We start from the raw sequence: 17309 nt of genomic DNA, 5'->3' as shown, positions 1-17309 counted from the left end.
CAGCTAACTTGCATTTCACCAGGCGGCACATAAAAACTGCTGAAACCATCTTTAAGGGGTGTCTGGAGAAACTGCTCATTTTCTCTCCTGATGTCAAGTTCCTCCCTCCAGCTGATGTTTGAGCTGGTGTCCTCAGGGGCAAACAAAGCCTGGCTGCCTACATAGGCAGCAGGCAAGGAGTGAGTGGCACTGCAGTCCTGAGCAATGGGGAAGTCCACGAACAATGTGTGCAAGAAGGGCAGGAAGGCACAGGGTAGGAGGTGCTGGGGCACTGCCGTCTAGACAGCAACCAAATGAGCAGTCTGGGTCTGCGGAGAAGCGCGCGTGGCTGTTTACCTGGCTGCAGTACTTCAGCTCACTCGTCGCTGGCACTGCCCACAGAACAGCTTGCTGTGGGTTACTTGGCTCCAGGCTGGCACCAGAAATGTTTTGTCCTACTCACAGACACAAAAGTGAGGAAGTCTCTCCCTCACCACTTAGTTGCTGGGTTTGCTAGCATTGACTTCACAGGTTCCCCTTCCCCTTCTGAGTCATTTGAGCTTCCAGTACTCTATAGCTGCTATCTGGGGAGACAAGCAAGCTGTGACAGACATACTGAGCCTTTTCAGCACCCACAAACTCTCTGCTCCTCTTTGTGCAGCTCCAAGATGATGAAAAAGTTTGCTGATTTTGAAACTTTCTCCAGCTCTGCTGGGGTCCCTTTACAGAGGAGGGAAAGTACATAGCACCGTCGTCAGTGTGCAGACCAAAAAACTACGGGTCTGAGAGGGTTAGTGGTTTCTCCAAGAAAGAAGTACCAGAGTTGGAAATCAGAGGTGCTCTTACATCACCTGGGTGCACTGCCACTCCACAAAACCACAAAATACTCAGAGTTCTTTCTGTTCACATGTCCTGGGCTATACCTCTAGATATTTGCAGTGGGAAATCCTCAGAGAGGAAGGCATACAAATCCCTCAAAAAAAAAAAAAAAAAAAAAAAAAAAAAAAAAAAAAAAAAAAAATCCGGCTAGCAACTGCATTGCCAGGGACCATCCCTCGATCAGGAAAGCTGCAGATAAAGCTTTCAGTGGTGCCTAAGTGACACAGGTGCTCAGACTAAAAACTCTTGTGCACTTCTGGGATTCCTGCTCAGCATTCCCACAGGAAACCTTTCTGATTTTCTTCAATTTCCCCCTTTGATGTTTACTATTAACTTTGACACTTGCAGATTTGAAGATGGAGAAAGGGACTCAAGACCCCAAGTGAGGCAGGGATGCAATGATCTTGGGGAGACTTTAGGAATGTCTTGCAGCACCCACATCTCTAGTAGACTGGATTTACCGGCAGCAAGAACATGCTGCATTAGTCCAGGAACCAAAGCCAAATGCTGCTCAGACATGCCATCTGCAAAAAATAATGATACCCTCCTCCACACCATTCTGGGATTTTTACTTCAGTTTGGTCATTCTGAGCTTTTCTGATCAATAGAGAAAGCCTTCTGCCTCTAAGCAGGTTTGTTCAAAAAGCATATTTTGACATCTTTTATTTCTGAGCTGGAAAAGAGGCAGCCTGCATAGAAACCTAGTTTTCTTCACTCAGATGTACCACATTTTAAATTCAGAAACAAAGAGATGCACATGGATAAGTGAAAGCACATCTTGCAGAGATCATCCAAGAGATCCTACATTTTTCAGACTACCACCATAAGCACAACTTGCCGACCACTTCATCTGAGGGAAGAAATGAGAAATTATGAGGGTCACCAAGCACTCCATGTATCTCCTAGTGCTGCAGTTATTTAACAAGATGTTTATTGTAGTGGCGACCCCAGGAGAAGGGACGTGCTCCTCAGTGGGCTCCATACGCTACACTGCCTGTGCACTGAGGTGGCTCGGCCACCATGGAGAGGACGAGTTAGCAAACCCCCCCAAACAGAGACTGTTTCCCGACAGCCGGGACTGGGGTGTTATCCTCATGTTTGTGATTCTTTTTCACAGGAAGATTGCAATGTGTGGGGTTTTTTTTCCTTTCTTTTTAAATGCACATTTAGTCTGAGCAGTAATGCAGGAGATCTGAGGTGCTAATATATGATGTGAGGAAGGACTGAAGTCTCCTGGGGGGTGGGGGGGGCGGTCTTTTTGGCAAAGACTTGCCTCAGAGAGGGATTTGAATGAGGAATGCTACGTGCACCAAATATCACTTACAGGACACATGCACGCAGAGGTGAAATCTTGCTTGCTGCAGAGGGAGCTTCCCCTCTTCACAGTGCTCCCCTCATGACCCTTTTTCCCCATCCCTGGGATGCTCGTCCCATCCCGGTTTCTCCATTTCCCTCTTCTCAGCAGTCACTCAATGCTTCCCCAGCAAATTCTTCTGCAGGTCAGAACTGCTGGTACACATGGTGCTGCAGGGACAGCACTGGCACGCATCCAGGTCATATCTCAAACAGATAGGATTTAATACGTGCACAAGGCTGGATTTCTGGGTGGGGGCTAGAAAAGCTATGATTTCCAAACTGGATTTCTTACTCCTCAGGACAAGCAATGATGCCAGGTTTTCTGCTGCAGACGTAACCGTCATGCCGTTGGCACAAGCAGCCTCACCAGGTTGTACCAGTTCTAAATCAGTTAGTAAAATAAATAGCAGTACTAGTTAAATTAGTTATTTCTGGTCAGAAAATGAAGACAAATTAGCAAAACCAAATAAAATACAGAAAAAGAAAATCCTGACATTTTAAATTAGGACTTTTTTTTCAAGTCGAGATTCTGAAATGGAAAGTAAAGGTTTTAAAAAAGCAAGCAGTAGACATTTTTAAAAATGGATGAGCCTACACACACTAACTTTTCCCCTATATTCTACTATAATAAAAGACATCACTGTGATCAAAGCTGGTTCCATCAAGGGTGTTACGATAGGTGTCCTTGTACCCTGCACATACACTCTTTACAGTATGAAAACCCAGAATCTTTCTAATTGCTTTGGAGGTTTACAAATGCTAGACTGCTTGGCCCGTACTTATTTAAAGGTTAAAATCAGGTCAATGCTTTGATTGCAAGGTAGCATATTTGACAGACAAGTTGCTTTTGGTTGCCCAGAGGTTTCTGGAGAGACCTGAGGAAGGGATGCATGGAAAGGACACCTCTAGTCAGTAAGCTTAAATTTGCTGCTTTGCATGTTTAGTAGTATGACAGAATTGCAGTATGGGTGAGGTTGAAAGGGACCTCTGGAGATCATCTTGTCCAATCCCCCTTTTCAAGCAGTGTCATCTAGAGCTGGTTGCCCAGGACCACGTCCAGTTGGCTTTTGAGTATCTCCAAGGATGGAGACTCTACCACCGCTCTGGGCAACCTGTGCCAGTGCTCAATCAACCGCACAGTAAAGAAGTGTTTCCTGATGCTCAGACAGAACCTCCTGTGTTCCAGTTTGTGCCCGTTGCTCATGGTCTTGTAACTAGACACCACTGGAAATAGCCTGGCTCCATCTTCTTTACACCCTCCCCTTCATATATTTGTATATATTGATGAGAACTCCCTCTGAGCCTTCTCGTCTCTGGACTGAACTGCCGCAGCTTTTTCAGCCTTTTCTCCAGACCCTTAATCATCTTTATGGCCCTTGGATTGATCATCCTTGGTAACTGCATCTTTCTATTACACTCAGGAGCCCAGAGCTAGACACACAACTCCAGCTGTGGTATCGCCAGTGCTGAAGAGTGGAAGGATCACTTCCCCCAGCCTTATGGCAACACTCCTCCCAATGCAGCCCAGGGTATTGCCATCCACCTCTGCTGCAGGGACTCGCTACTCTTGAACTGGGCATCCATCAGATCCCCCAGGTCCTTTCCTGCAAAGCTGCTGTCCAGCCAGTGGGCCCATGTATGAAACATATGGAATGTTATAGAGTGCAAATCTAGGAGGCACTTCGCTGGGTTTAGAAGGATTTTCTCAGTCATAATGTGCTGTGACACCTTGAATAGGTAATGCCCTCAGCAGTAGATACGCAGGGTACACTGCTCTCTGTAGTGATATGTAGGGCCCTCTGCCAACAGTAGTGGTCAGAGTTAGGGTTCACAGAGCTCTAAGACTGAATCTTTCAAGTATATTTTGAAATACTTTGAAAATTTTGTCTTAGTTTAGAATTTCCAAACTGAATATGAAATAGACTCAACATAAGAGACTATTTTTTTCCTTGTAGTACATATCTGCATTTACAGCCTAAGTGTGTTAATTAAGCATTTGATATACAATTTTTTAGGGATTCCTTCCACTACATTTTCTTCAAAATGGTCTTGGGTAAATCTTGCTTGTGAAGGGAGATCATCTTTATTCTAAGCAAAAAAAAATAAGGGGAAAAAAGTCTGTTCTGTGAAAAGCTTATGTGCTCTGCAGGAGTTTATTTGTGGCAGTAACAATCACAGAAGGAGTTCTGGGTGATAAATATGTCCAAGTCTTCAGAGGCAGATCTTTATCAGTGCTGTAATGCTACACGGTAATAATGCTCTATTGTCAAAGCATCTGGATTTTCCCATGGGTGGTGTTTCTTCATCTGTGAACTTCAAATTACACACACCCTGTGGCCACTAGTTTCAATATGTAATAAAATTTGGCAACTTTAAGGCATATTTAAGGTATATACTTCCCTGAAATTTAAAATTTCAATGTCACTACAGCACCACCCCAAAAGTCAGAGTGCTAAGGCGAGTATAAATAAGAACACTTCTAACTCTTAGGGCAAGAAAAACTTAGATAAGTATCAGAAAAAAAAATATCCTCACTTTTTAAACCTCCATGTTGTCGGGAAGGCGGGTCTTTTCAACACATCTTCTAAAAATAAAGCAAAACATCTCTCAAAAGAGTAAATCTATAAATTCATAAACCTTATGGTCAGTCATTTAAGGTTAGATGATGCTAGGATGATAGAAATTGCTATTTTTCCAGCAATCTAAGTACATTGTTATCTACAGAGACTTTACCAGCTCCCTGTAATAATGTCCCATCTCTAGAAGTACACTTAATCCGTAAAAACAATCAGTTGCAAATTTGAGTATAACCAAATGCTGTAGGGAAATATTTTATCTATGCATATTTCCCAGGAATGCTTCCTTTGCTCTTTCTCTTCAGTCCTGGTGATGGAAGATTTGGTGTAAAACCACACCAGGCAGCAGGACCTTTCTGCACTTTACCACAGACTCCATATTACACTGGCTTTGCACCTTTTCTGTGTGAAGAGGAGAACTTGCCTTCGCAGCTTTGCATGCAGAAAGGCCTGTCTACAGCAAATCAAGTTACAATTTTGAGCCACATTCTGCTTTCCATGTTTGCATAAAACTCCCACTGACATGAATAAGAGTGCTGTGTATATCATGCTGTGTAATAAATAGCATTCAAAACAGAACCTATGCAAAGCTTTCTCACTGTTTTGGGCTACCAATTTATCCTTGTATTTACAGAATATTGATGTAAGCAGATGCCCAAACTGCCTGTCATTTTTAAAATATGCAGAGATGACTAGTGCAGTGGCTACTGACTACAAAACCATCACAACGTTCCTGGGGCTGCAGTCTTGCTGGTCTCTCTGCTCTGCTCCCCCAGGACCTGGCAGAAGATGCCCTCACCCTGACTCAGCCCCATGCACACATATACACTCTCACGCATTTGGCAAATGATGCACAACTGAGCTCACCCTTGCCTTCACTGGTACATCAATGTCCTCACAGCTATGTTGTCTCTAAATTGGAGACGGGGGAGGAAAAAGAAGCACAACTCCTGATCTACCCAGTTTTATGTGGAGAGGTTTAATACAGCTCTATCTGCCTATTGAAAGGAGCAAATCTTTTCTGTTCCCTTGGGCTGTGAACCCCAAAGCAGAGCAGCAGTTTCTACAGTGATCAGACACACAACAGAGCAGTTCCCTCTTCCCGCAACACATAGACCTCTGACTCTTCCTTATTTCTAGCATCAGAGGGATGACTTTCCTTTCTCCCATCTACAAAGTTCTCTCAAAGTTTCTGGGTCTTAATAAGGCAATTGATGAATAGCATCAACACAGCATAAATCAAATGCTAAATATTTATGTGCCATATGAATCTCAGGAAGTGCTCTCATCTTTTGTCTACCCGTTTCAGAGCCTCAGCATGCTCATTACTTGTGCTAAGGGGGACAGGGAGAAAATGAGTAACTAAGCTGGTTACAACAGCAACTTTCCTCATGAAGGTCTAATACACTTAATGAGAGGCAAGCAGGGCACACCAGATTTATGTATGGAGATTGTCATCAGTAAGCACTGTGCTTTGAAATGTAGGGATGGCTCTGCTAGGTATTATACCCAGCTTTCTGAATTTTTGTGAATATTATCCTTTCATTAAAGTTCTCCCCGATCAGTTTTGGCCTGGGGCATGAGATCATGCCAGCTGTCACTCTCCCCTCCTGCAGGCCAGCACAACCCCCAGTGCATTGCTGGCACCTTCCTGTGCATTGTCCTCCACAGCGGATGCCGGTCCTGCCCATCCTTGCCCTGCTGGGGAGTGGCGGGGGAGCAGAGGGCAGGGCAGAACTGCTCTTCCCAGTTGTGATGCACCCCCAGAGCAGAAAAACAGAGAAACCCTATTCAGCCTGGCAGCAGGCAGCATTGACTAGTGTCCTCCAACACTTGACTTCTTCCAAGCAAGCAAAATAGAATAGCTCTGTGCCTGCAGTCCATGTGTGTGTGTGTGCTTGCATGCCTGGGTGCATGCAAATAAGCTTTCCAAAAGCACCCTGTCCTTTCTGAGTGTGCTTTGGAGGTATGCCACTCCACAAATATTGGAAAAGCCCTGTGAAGCTATTTATTTTATTTTTGAGCATTGCTAATATATGATGACATCGTTTCCACACTTTGCAATTTTCCACAGATGACTTCTACATTATTTCATGTTGATTATAAAACCATTTAATAATGGTTTTAGTAAGTTCCATTAATAAATGGAACTCAGATGTCTTGTGAAGGGAAATAAGTGGTTCTGCTGTCTTGGGGAAACCAGAGGAGACAACTCTCAAGATATCTGAATCCACACTTTGTATTGAGAAAACAAGGTCACTGATACAAGAGCAAAAAAAACTGCAGCTGGTAAATCAGAAATTAAAATTCAGTTCTCTGCACAGAAAAAGGCACTTTCAAGTCAATGAAGTTTTGGCTAAACAATATCTGCAGCAAGGCATCAAGCAATAACACAGTGCATCATGAGAGGAAAGATACTGCCACACAGTTGTAATGCTGTCATTGATGATCCTTAAAATTTTAGCAACTGGACACTTTCAGTTAGTGACTTCTGAGTGATAACAGGCCCTCAGTTGTCTGCACAAAACTGGTTCCCATAAAACTTTTTCATATTCAAATTTTTACAATTTTAGCTGGTGTGAATGTGGCAAATAATTTTGGAGCCAAAGAGACATTCCCATGCATTTCCATGAAAATAAGTCACTTTTTGTATGTTTACTCAGACCAGGATGAAAAATATTCTGTGATTTTCTACACCTCACTTATTGATTGTACAGCTAAGAAATTTGACATTTGTGAGGTGTGTTTGTGGAATAAAAACCCAGAAAATTCCCAGTCTTATTTTTTGTTTCGTAATTTTGATTTTTGTTTTTGAAAGCAAAAGCACAGTTTCTAATTTTTTTTTTTTGCATATTTTAATGTGAAGTGTTGACCTTAAAAGATCTTTTAGGATGCATTAAAATCTGTTTTAACTTGTAAACAACAGGGAAAGACAGAATCATACTAAAAATTAAAGAGGGGATAATAATGTTTACAAGTGATTTTGGCCTGTTTTTTGTTATAAAAACTGCCCACAGCTCTGTATTACAAAATCATGGGTTTGGCATCTTACAGCTGTGCCAAACATTAATGATTTGAAGTTAAATTTGCCATACTGTTCAGGTTGATTGATTTATTTTTTTGGGAAAATTTCTGATCCATCAGCTTTGGCTTTTCCAAGAACGAGGTTTGGGAAAATATGTTGTTTTGCCCAAATTTAAATGTTCTGGCAACTTTTTCTTGGAACCATTGCATCATTCCCATGCTTCGAAGCAGGGCTTGAAATCTGGCAGGGGTTTGGCCTTGACTTCAGGGATATGCCTTTATCATTTCTGAAAAATCCACCTAATTTGACCAACACACACTTTTGAGAGAAAACCAAAAATCTTTCTTCATAGCTGCTCAGTGGAGTCTCTCTAGATGTTAACAGACAAAGCCCTCAAGAATGCCACTGTCATGGCGCACGTTCCATCTCATCATTATCTCCAAGAGACAATAGAGGCTGAACATGTACCTCTCCATGAAATAGCAGAGCGTGCCTGAGGCCAGCAGTACAGGAACAGAAGCCAGTTTTTTCCTGTAATAGCTGTTCTAGGCTGAGTTAGAGCCAGCACTGAGGAGAGGGGCCATATCTGTGGTGTACAGGACTTTATCCATATAACAACCCTACGTTATGTTTAAGCTGGTGGATCTGCAAATGTGTCCAACTTCTTCTAGGTGGATGGGTTTTCATCAGGTTACCACTTGACTGGCTTCCAGAGGGGTGGGCAGAGGCTCTGCTGAGGTCTCTGATGCAGTTAACCAGGGAACTGGGACTGCAAATGACAAAACCTTGAGTACTTTCTGCTTAGTCAACTTATTGCCTCAGTGACACTCCTGGTAGGTTTTGTTTAAACAGGAGGCTTCAAATGCAGAGGAGACAGCAACTGGAATGAAGACGGCAAAAGGAATGGAAAGACTGAAACAAGGGATCTGTTGACCTACAGAGCCAGGAGAGCAAGAACAACTAGGGTTGGGATTAGCTGAACAAGTACGCTGGGAACGGGAGCCAGGGGCAGGAAGGAACAAAGTATGGAAGTGAGCAAGCACTGGAGACAAATTGTGGACAGACAATGGGATCACCTGTGTTTCTGAGGCACAAGGAAGGCTGGGTCTTTGGCAATGGTGAGACTAGTGGAAGTGGAGAACACAACCAAGGAAGGAAAACAAATTTGGTAAAGCAGTTACAGAGGGGCAGACCAACCACAAGCAGCAAAGGGCACTTCTTAGTGACTTTCTTACAGCATCTGGAAAGAACTGTATTGTTATGGGTTTTCCCAATGGATTTCCATTTTGAAGAACTGTGTTCTCAGGAGAGCACTGTTGATGAGACTTCCTTGACATGAGAGACATGGCAGCCAGCATGAGCGAATTCCAGTTTGGATTTCCTTATGGTATGTGTAGATGAATGGAATGGAAGTCGGTGGTTGCTTGGGAACATTTTTCATGACCTGAATGCACCCACTACACCAGAGACAGTATCTCCAGTAGTACTTGTATTTGACATTTGAGAAGAGCTAATACCTCAGGGTGATAAGAAATGTGAGAAAGGTAGGAGTAAAAATTTGCAAAGACACCAAGAAGGGTGTGTAAGAATACTGAGGTCATTATATGGTCAAGTGGTCAAGCTTTCACAATTAAGCAAAAGAAGGCAGATTTGCCTGACAACTCACTCTGTTTGCAAAGCAGAGAGGAGTCATCTCTTCAGGGAAAAAATGCAAATGGAGGGGCAAGAGAGACAAAACAAGCAGTACTATAACCTAACAAATTCTACCAATAACAAAGTAGGTTCAAAGAGCAGGGGAAACAGGAGACTGAGAAGGTCAAGAACATTTTATTTAATATAGTAGAAGAAAAAGAAATTTGCATCAGCCTATTATTGGAGAAGAAGGGAATGCCAACCTTGTTAATGATGCAGAAACAATGCATATTTTCATTCTACTTGGAAAAGAATACGGCAACGTATCAGTATCAAATGAAGATATGAAAGTCCTTTTCAATCTACAAATAACTGAAGGGTATATTAAATGACTCCTAGAGGGATTAATATTTTAAAATAAGCTGTTCTGGAAACTATAATGCAAAAGTTGTAAAAAATTTGCTGAGAGAATCTCTGTCATTACTATTTTTGGCAAATATTTGTATATGAAGGAAATCCCAGAAAGCTCCAGAAGATCCTATATTATATAAGGCAAATCATTGAAAGCAAATTTTCCACAGTGAATAGATGATAGAAGTGCCTACCACAGTCTTTTGTGTAGAAATACCAAGCTTCCACTTGCTGGTGGGAGCCTGTGTGTGGAGCACAGAAAGACCAGGAACCTCACAAGGGTCACTTTGAAGAACTGGACCCCTCTCATCCCCCTGTATAATCCCCCATCTATAAATGGGAATAATTCTACCTACTCATCTCCAAAAGGTATTATGGAAATGAAGCCCACTGATACAACATTGGTAAGCACACCAGAATCACAGAATGGTTTGGGTTGGAAAGGACCTTAAAGATCACTTAGCTCCAAACCCTCTGCCATGGGCACGGACACTTTCCACTAGACCACTAGACCACAGTGGCACTGTCCCACCTGGCCTTGAACACTTCCAGAGTGAGGCATCCACAACCTCTTTGGGCAACCTGTTTCAGTGCCTTATCACCCTCAGAGTAAAGATTTTCTTCCTAATATCTGATCTAAACCTACTCTCAGTTTAAAGCCATTCTCCCTAATCCTATCATTACATGCCCTTGTAAAAAGTTTCACTCCAACTTTCTTGTAGGTACTGGAAGGCTGCTATAAGGTCTCCCTGGGCCTTCTCTTCCCCAGGCTGAAGAGACCCAACTCCTCAGCCTGTCTTCATAGGACAGCAGAGCCTTCAGGAAAGTAAATCGCTCCATCTTCTCACTGGGGTCTGAACAGTGTTCAGTGAACATGGCATGGGGTCTTGTACTGAGCACAGACCCAGTATAAATAGCTGCTTGTTAATTGAGCACCACCTGCTCCATGAGCTGGATGAGGCAGGGGTTCTGTGGGACAAACAGTGCAGGATTATGCTCATGTAATTAAAGACTGCTGCAACGTGTGTACACACAGAGGGGCCAAACTGCAACTCCAAAAGTCAGCTTGGTAGTGGCTTTTTCTAGATCTTCAGTGCTTGATTTTGTCACCCTTAGTAATGATCTTTCACTGTGGTTTGTATAATGTTGTTACGTACTCTTTGGTAAAGGACTGAAGCTGATATGGCATTGTGGAACTCAGTGGAACTGCTTTTAATTGCTTCTGAGACATCACAGATGTGATGCAAGACAAAGGGTGGTAGCTGGAGTAGACAAAAGGAATTACAAGACCTCTCATACTCCAGAACACATCCAGTGAGAAAGTGAGAAGGAAAAAACAAAGAAGAAATGCCAAATACTTGTGTGCAAATGCAAACAAACCCCTCTTTGTCTCCCTAAGACCCTAAACTTTGGGGAATTTTGCCTTCTGATCACGGTTCCAGCTTTGTGACTCAAGCATCATTCTCCAGATCTGCAGTGTATCTTCCCATTTATCTCTAACTAAGACAATTTCTGAGTCCTATATGAGTCATAAGTGTGTTTTATATAGAAACCAAAGAAGGTTCTTCCAGTCTCTCAGTAAGATATGCCGTGCTGCCAGGGAAGCACTTTTGGTTGTTCTGACAAGCAATTGTGAGTGCTCTGAATTGCCAGAAATACTGTCTGAAGAGCAAAAGGATCATTTGCCATCTAAATCCAAAAGGGTTTATAATGCAATCCTTGTGTCGCCTGAATGCGTTGATCCCACCTTGCAGTCACTGATATTAGGCTTTGCAAACTGGCCAGATCCCAGTGGGTATAATTTTCAGGCTGGCTAACTCACAGGGTTCGAGTGATGCCACTCAGGGGCTCAGAGCCAGTGGAGCAGAGGGGGCGGCATGCAATACACGGGAAGGGGTCTGAGTCAGGGCTCCTGAGAGCAAGGAGACCTGCCTCCTCTCTCCTTCCTGCTTCTGGAAACCACTCCTTGCAAGCCGGGTCTGCTCACTGACAGCCACCTACCCTGCAGTTAGGTCCTGTCCTTTCTCAGCTGAGACAGGAGGGACAGGTGGCCCATGCCGGAAGCAGTGGCTGCGGCACAGGAGCAAGGGAGGGTTCCTGGTCCAGAGCCCAGAGCTGCCATGTGACAAACAGGAGGCCAGGTATTAACAGGTGGGTGAGAAGACAGGGGCTGGCTGCCTGCTCAGGGAAGCGGCCGTTTTAAAACCAAGGCGGCAAGGATCACAGGGAGAGCATGCACGGTGGGGAGGGCATATTTTGAAGAGGAGGAGGAAGGAGCTGTTTTGGAATTGGGTGTAAAGCCATTTGTTTGGAGGGATGCCAGGGTAACAGTAGGTGCCCAGAACAAACGCGCGCAGCCATCCCAGCACTCAGAGCCTGCATGCTCGTCCTTCGCAGTACCTAAGTAGGTCAGCCCGTTTCTTCAACCTTTCCTCTTCCCTTTCTCACTTGCTCTCTTTGTGGGAGGTGGTGGTAGTGGTAGCAGAGGGGCTACACCCGTTTTCACTGATTTCCAACACTGTCTACGTGTGAACAAGAGAAGCGGAGAGAAGCTAAAGCTGCTTTCTTATTAACAGCTGGTGACAGTCCCTTTACACAGTGCGTGTCGCATTTCTTAGCCGAGGTAGAAAGGAATGAAAGAGGAAGACAGTTATTTAAAGTTTAACATTACAGATGAATTACAAGGATATTCTGAGGCTCACAATCCCCCTCAGCGATTCTGCGAGCCCCAAGGCTGGCCCTGCCACACCTTTGCAAGTGACTATTTTAAGCAAGTGTGCTCATCGGGTTTGGGAGGACAACTGCTCCAAGTAATTCTGGGATGCAGGTTTCGCACCACAGGATGCCAGCAGGATCCAGTGAAGGTTATGGACTGTCTAGCCTGAACTCCATCTGTGCCCTGAAGTTTCCTCTTGGCTGGGCACCGCTGAAGGACCAGAAGCAGCCAGTAGGAAGCAGTAGGCACAGGGGCTCTTGGGGAATTTAAGCCATCTGAACGTGGCACTCAGTTTTTTAAGACAGCGTTTTTTTAAGCGCTGTGAACATATTGCACCCAATTATAATTGCATTATGTACTCTGTGCCGTGCTATGAGTGCATGCCTCCTCCTAGCTATGGAGGGGCAAATCTGACATATATACAACAAGTGCCCTGTTTTCTCCTATGTAGCTTCTTCCAGCCTGTGTATCACGATAGTATTTGCATGCCTCCCAGTAGGGCACTGAACTGTGTGGCTAACATCTGCCACGTGTTGTTTGTTCTGTCCTCCTCTCCCAAGGAAGGAGGTGAGTGTAGTGGAGCATCTTGTTTTTGCAGCACATTTGTTTGGCTTTTGCTGTCCCTGCATGCAGAGCTATGTATACACATTAGTAAAAGTAAGGGCACAGAAATGTGTCCTGCAATTGAAAATGCCTTTATTTTGGTAAGGGGAATAATGGCTGATTAAGTCAAATTAAAAAGGGAAGGGAGACTTGATTTTCCTTATTCTCAGCATACCCGGTTTGACAAATGGGTCTTAACCACAGATGACAGTATTAGCTTCAGCCTTTCAGATAAGGAAATCTTGGCTGCTATTCCCTCTGCCCATTTATCTATGATAAATTTAAAGACACATGTTCCCCCTTCCTGGACAAACATTCTTCTACTGTTTGGGGTTTTTTAATCTAACAGTAAAATTTCTTTATATATCTCTTTATATATGTCTTTCTTCCCTTCTCTGAATGGGCAGCCTTCTACATGATACCCTCTGTGGATCTTGCCAAACAGTAACACTGGCTCTGGACACAGCTCTATTTCATGGCAGTTTGGGTCTGCACCTGGTTTAGTGGCAGGGGCACTTCTGAAGCCTAGGAGCCTGGCCTATATATGCTTCTGTCTCTAGGGTTTTATTTTAAGTATTTTCACCTTTCTGGTGAAAGATTAATATTTTCACTCTATGCTGGATTCTATTAGTGATCCTTACTCGAGCAAATAACTAGTAGTCAAACAACAGTTCTTGTATTCTAGGGGGCACTGAAACATAGGACAGAGGGAAAATCTGTATTTTGCAAGAAACTGAAACACCTTCTTGAGCCCAGAGGTAAAGTCCTACTTTACCTCTGGGTTGTGTGTATCCATGTCGCTGTTAACACTAAGCTGATTTATACTTTTTCCATGTGTACTTTAAGATTACCTTATTTTAAAGGATCAGAGTGATAATTTCTTTTCTTTAAGTTCTAGTAAAATGCTCAGTTTCTTATAATCCTTACCACTGCCTTCCAGGGCACTCTGTCTCATCCTGCACTTGCTGGCTTGGTGTTACAACAAAAAGCAAACGCAGGTTCACGAAAGCATTATAGGAAGCAAATAATGCCTTTATCCCTGGAGATGTGCCAGCCCAGCAGTATCAAAGCTGAGCCTTGCCTGACCTCTGCTCACGGGGCTCTGAGGCGGTCAGGACCCAGGCTGCAGTGACGGGGCCGGGACTCGGAGTGCCCGGGGGACGTGTGCTGGCGAGGGCTGTGCCGCCTCCCGGGCGCCCAGTACGGCACGTCGCGTTTCTGTGCCTTCAGCGCCCATTAAAAGACTGACTCCCTTGGCTTTGCATGAACATAAGACTGCCGTTTCCTCTCTGTGACTGATGTTTGAACGATGAAGTGATTTTTTAGCGGAGGAAAAGGGCAACAGTAACAGTGAATACACTGAACACCAGGACAGGGCAGTAGGAAGCCCACCCTGCAGTTTACCGGGGCTGATGGAAGAGTGGGCGCTGAGCCCGGCCCCAGACATGCTGCAGGGTGCGACATGGGCTCCTGCGCTAGCCCTGTGCCTCTGGGACAGCCCTTCCCGAGTGGACGTTCCTCTGGGCACAGCTGGGCACAGCTCCGGCCGAAACATTGCACAGGCTCTCGCTGGCTGCCCAGCCCAGCTCCTGGCCGAGGGCTGGAATCAGCACCGTCCTCCGAAGGGCTGGATGGTGTCCGCTCCTCGCCGCCTCCCCCACAAACAGTTGTTTGTCTTGAGATTTTTTTCCCTGGGGCTGCCACAGATTTTCCACCTCAGGGGCCAACCAACGGCCAGGGAGGGAGGCTCGTTAGTGGCCGTGAGGGCCGCCGTCCCTCCCAGTGCCAGGCCTGTCTGGTGAGGGAGGCGGGCGGCAGCTTCGCGTAAAATGCCAAACAACCGTCCTTGTTTTCCTTGGTTGCCAGGGTAGGAGTTGACATTGTCCCCAGCGGAGCACAAGGACTCCCCGTGACATGGCGGGGACAATGGGAAGGTATGTTTTCTTGACCCGCTGCAGGAAATCCTGTGCGTCTTGCCGGGGAACGCAGCATTTTCCTGCCCTGTCCGTGGCCGGGCTGTGGCGCCGGGGCCCCGCAGCCTGCTCTGCGCCTCTCCTGAATCCAGCAGAGCAGACCTGCGCCGGGTGCTGGCTGGGCAGGACAGACCCTCCCTCCGGGCCTGCAGGGGACACTGCGTGCTCTGTAGAGCCCCGAGCTTCGCAGCTCCTACCTGCGGCCATGCCTAGGGGCCATGCTGTGCTTCCTGGCTGTAGCAGAGCCGACCGTTCCCAGTCGGCAGCACTGCTGCTGTTGATTAACTGATTTGGGTTGTTGTTTTTTCTTTAAAGAAACAATTCAGAAAGTGACGCATTGCTTCTGCCTGTGGACAGAGGGAACAGCTGAAACGTGGGAGACCAGACTACAGCTGTGTGACTACAGCTTGCTTTTTAATTTTTTTTCTTTTTTTTTTTAAACAACACATACTTTAGTGAATAAAAACTACTGATTCCCTCTGCTGGTGTTTTGGACCTTATTTACTTCCCGTGGTGTTGGTTGTAGTCACCAGACTGTCCGTAAAAGAAGGAGTGAGACAACAGGAGAAGCCATAACCGCTTTACAACTGGGGGGTGTTTAAACCACAGCAGTCACCCTGCTTGGCTTGGCCTCCTTGCCACGCTCCACTCATGCATCCTTATGTTCTCCTCTCAGTCGTCACTTAGGGTCCTGTCCTGCAAAGCAGCCTAACTGCCACAGGTGATTGCATCTATCAGGGGGATGGTGACGTTGATAGGAAGTAAATATTCACTTGGATAAATTAGCATCAGAAGGGCTTCTGCAGCCATTTGGAAAACCCTCACATTCCAAGACCCATCAAATGTTTAGGGAATGTGTGTGAAACAGGAAAAAATACAACAAAATAGTTTTTTTTCTATATTGTGGCATGCACAGAGGCAATGCCATTAAGACTGGGTGACATCCATCACGGAAAGTGATTAGCCAAAACTCCAAATAATCCATTTACTGGCAAATCCAGTGTAGCATTCTCACGTTTCTCTTTTTTGCCCAAATTCCTTGCCAGGTAGCTATGAACAGGGACATGCCCAAAAACTTGTTGCACCCTATGTGCAAAATTCATGCTATGAGAAGGCTTCATTTGTTAAGAGAATTCATCTGTAGAAGCTACCTTTTCCGGTTTTTTTTTTTCCCCTTTGGAAGAGATGCGGGAAGAGCAACATCTCCTGGAGACATTTGTACTGGAATTGTGCTATTCTTTGCACTTCCAAAATAACCTCCCTTACAGAAATGCCTGCAATGGGTACGTGCAGGTGGAGCAAGAGGGACACCTCCTTGCCTACATGCTGTCTCCCGGCAGCAGTGCAACACAGCAGCTACCACAAGCATAATCTCAGCATTAATCTGTGGATCAGGGACACACACAGGCACAGGTTTTTCAAGAATGAGAGTGCATGTTAGTGGGACCTCATGTAAACAGCTCCACAAAAATGATGTGATACGTAATGTGCCAGTGGATCTCAACATGGGAAACTTTTACCATGCCTCAGCTGGGGCTGGCTTCTGGTCCCAGGATCAGAGAACAAGGAAATGTGTGCTGCCTTTCTGGACATCAGGCTGTAAACCTAGCAGGTAGAGAGTGAGAGAACACAGGAGCTGGGACTTTCCTCAAGCATTTCTACTGGTGTGGTGTACCAGAGAACACCTTTTGACATACCAATGTCTAATCATCTACTTCTCCAGCTGTACTTCCTACTGAGTCTGCATCCATCCCTGTACCTGGAAGATAAAGCACCTCTGGGAAGAAGTGTTTGCACAAGGAACATACATGTACATTGGGGGAGAGTTAGAAATGCTGAGAGGTTTTGTTATCTGCCTTTTGGCCCCCATCTGGTGGTTCTTCCCCTCTCTGCATCTCCTCACTTGCTCTCATCCTCATCTGTGCTTTGTCTCCCTCCTCACTGTGTGCCTTTGTTCATAACTCCCTGCACTTGCTCTCCCCTTCTCAGCTTTTCTGCCTACTTCTGTAGTCCCATAGCCTCTTCCTAGTGCTTGGAAAATGAATATAAAAACTGCAATCTCGACAGGAAAAGAAAGCAAACAGTTGCAATAAGCAACTCTTCTTCTTGGGAGCAGTCTGACCAGTGAGTCATTCCCAGGGCTTTTGAAACAACAGGCT

The 17309-nt window shown here is 45.1% G+C and overlaps 1 long non-coding RNA gene across 1 annotated transcript; it reads left to right on the top strand.

Moving 5' to 3' along the window:
• The first annotated feature begins 12044 nt into the window (after positions 1 to 12044).
• Positions 12045 to 15632, top strand: LOC116441099. The gene is made up of 2 exons (XR_004238880.1): positions 12045 to 15111; positions 15466 to 15632. It is a non-coding gene; the product is annotated as an uncharacterized LOC116441099 (long non-coding RNA).
• Positions 15633 to 17309: the final 1677 nt, after the last annotated feature.

Source organism: Corvus moneduloides, chromosome 3 (genome assembly GCF_009650955.1).
Source record: "Corvus moneduloides isolate bCorMon1 chromosome 3, bCorMon1.pri, whole genome shotgun sequence".
In the NCBI taxonomy this organism is placed as follows: Eukaryota; Metazoa; Chordata; class Aves; order Passeriformes; family Corvidae; genus Corvus; species Corvus moneduloides.
The sequence above is the reverse complement of the archived record's forward strand: the minus strand, read 5'-3'. Positions and strand labels throughout refer to the sequence as shown.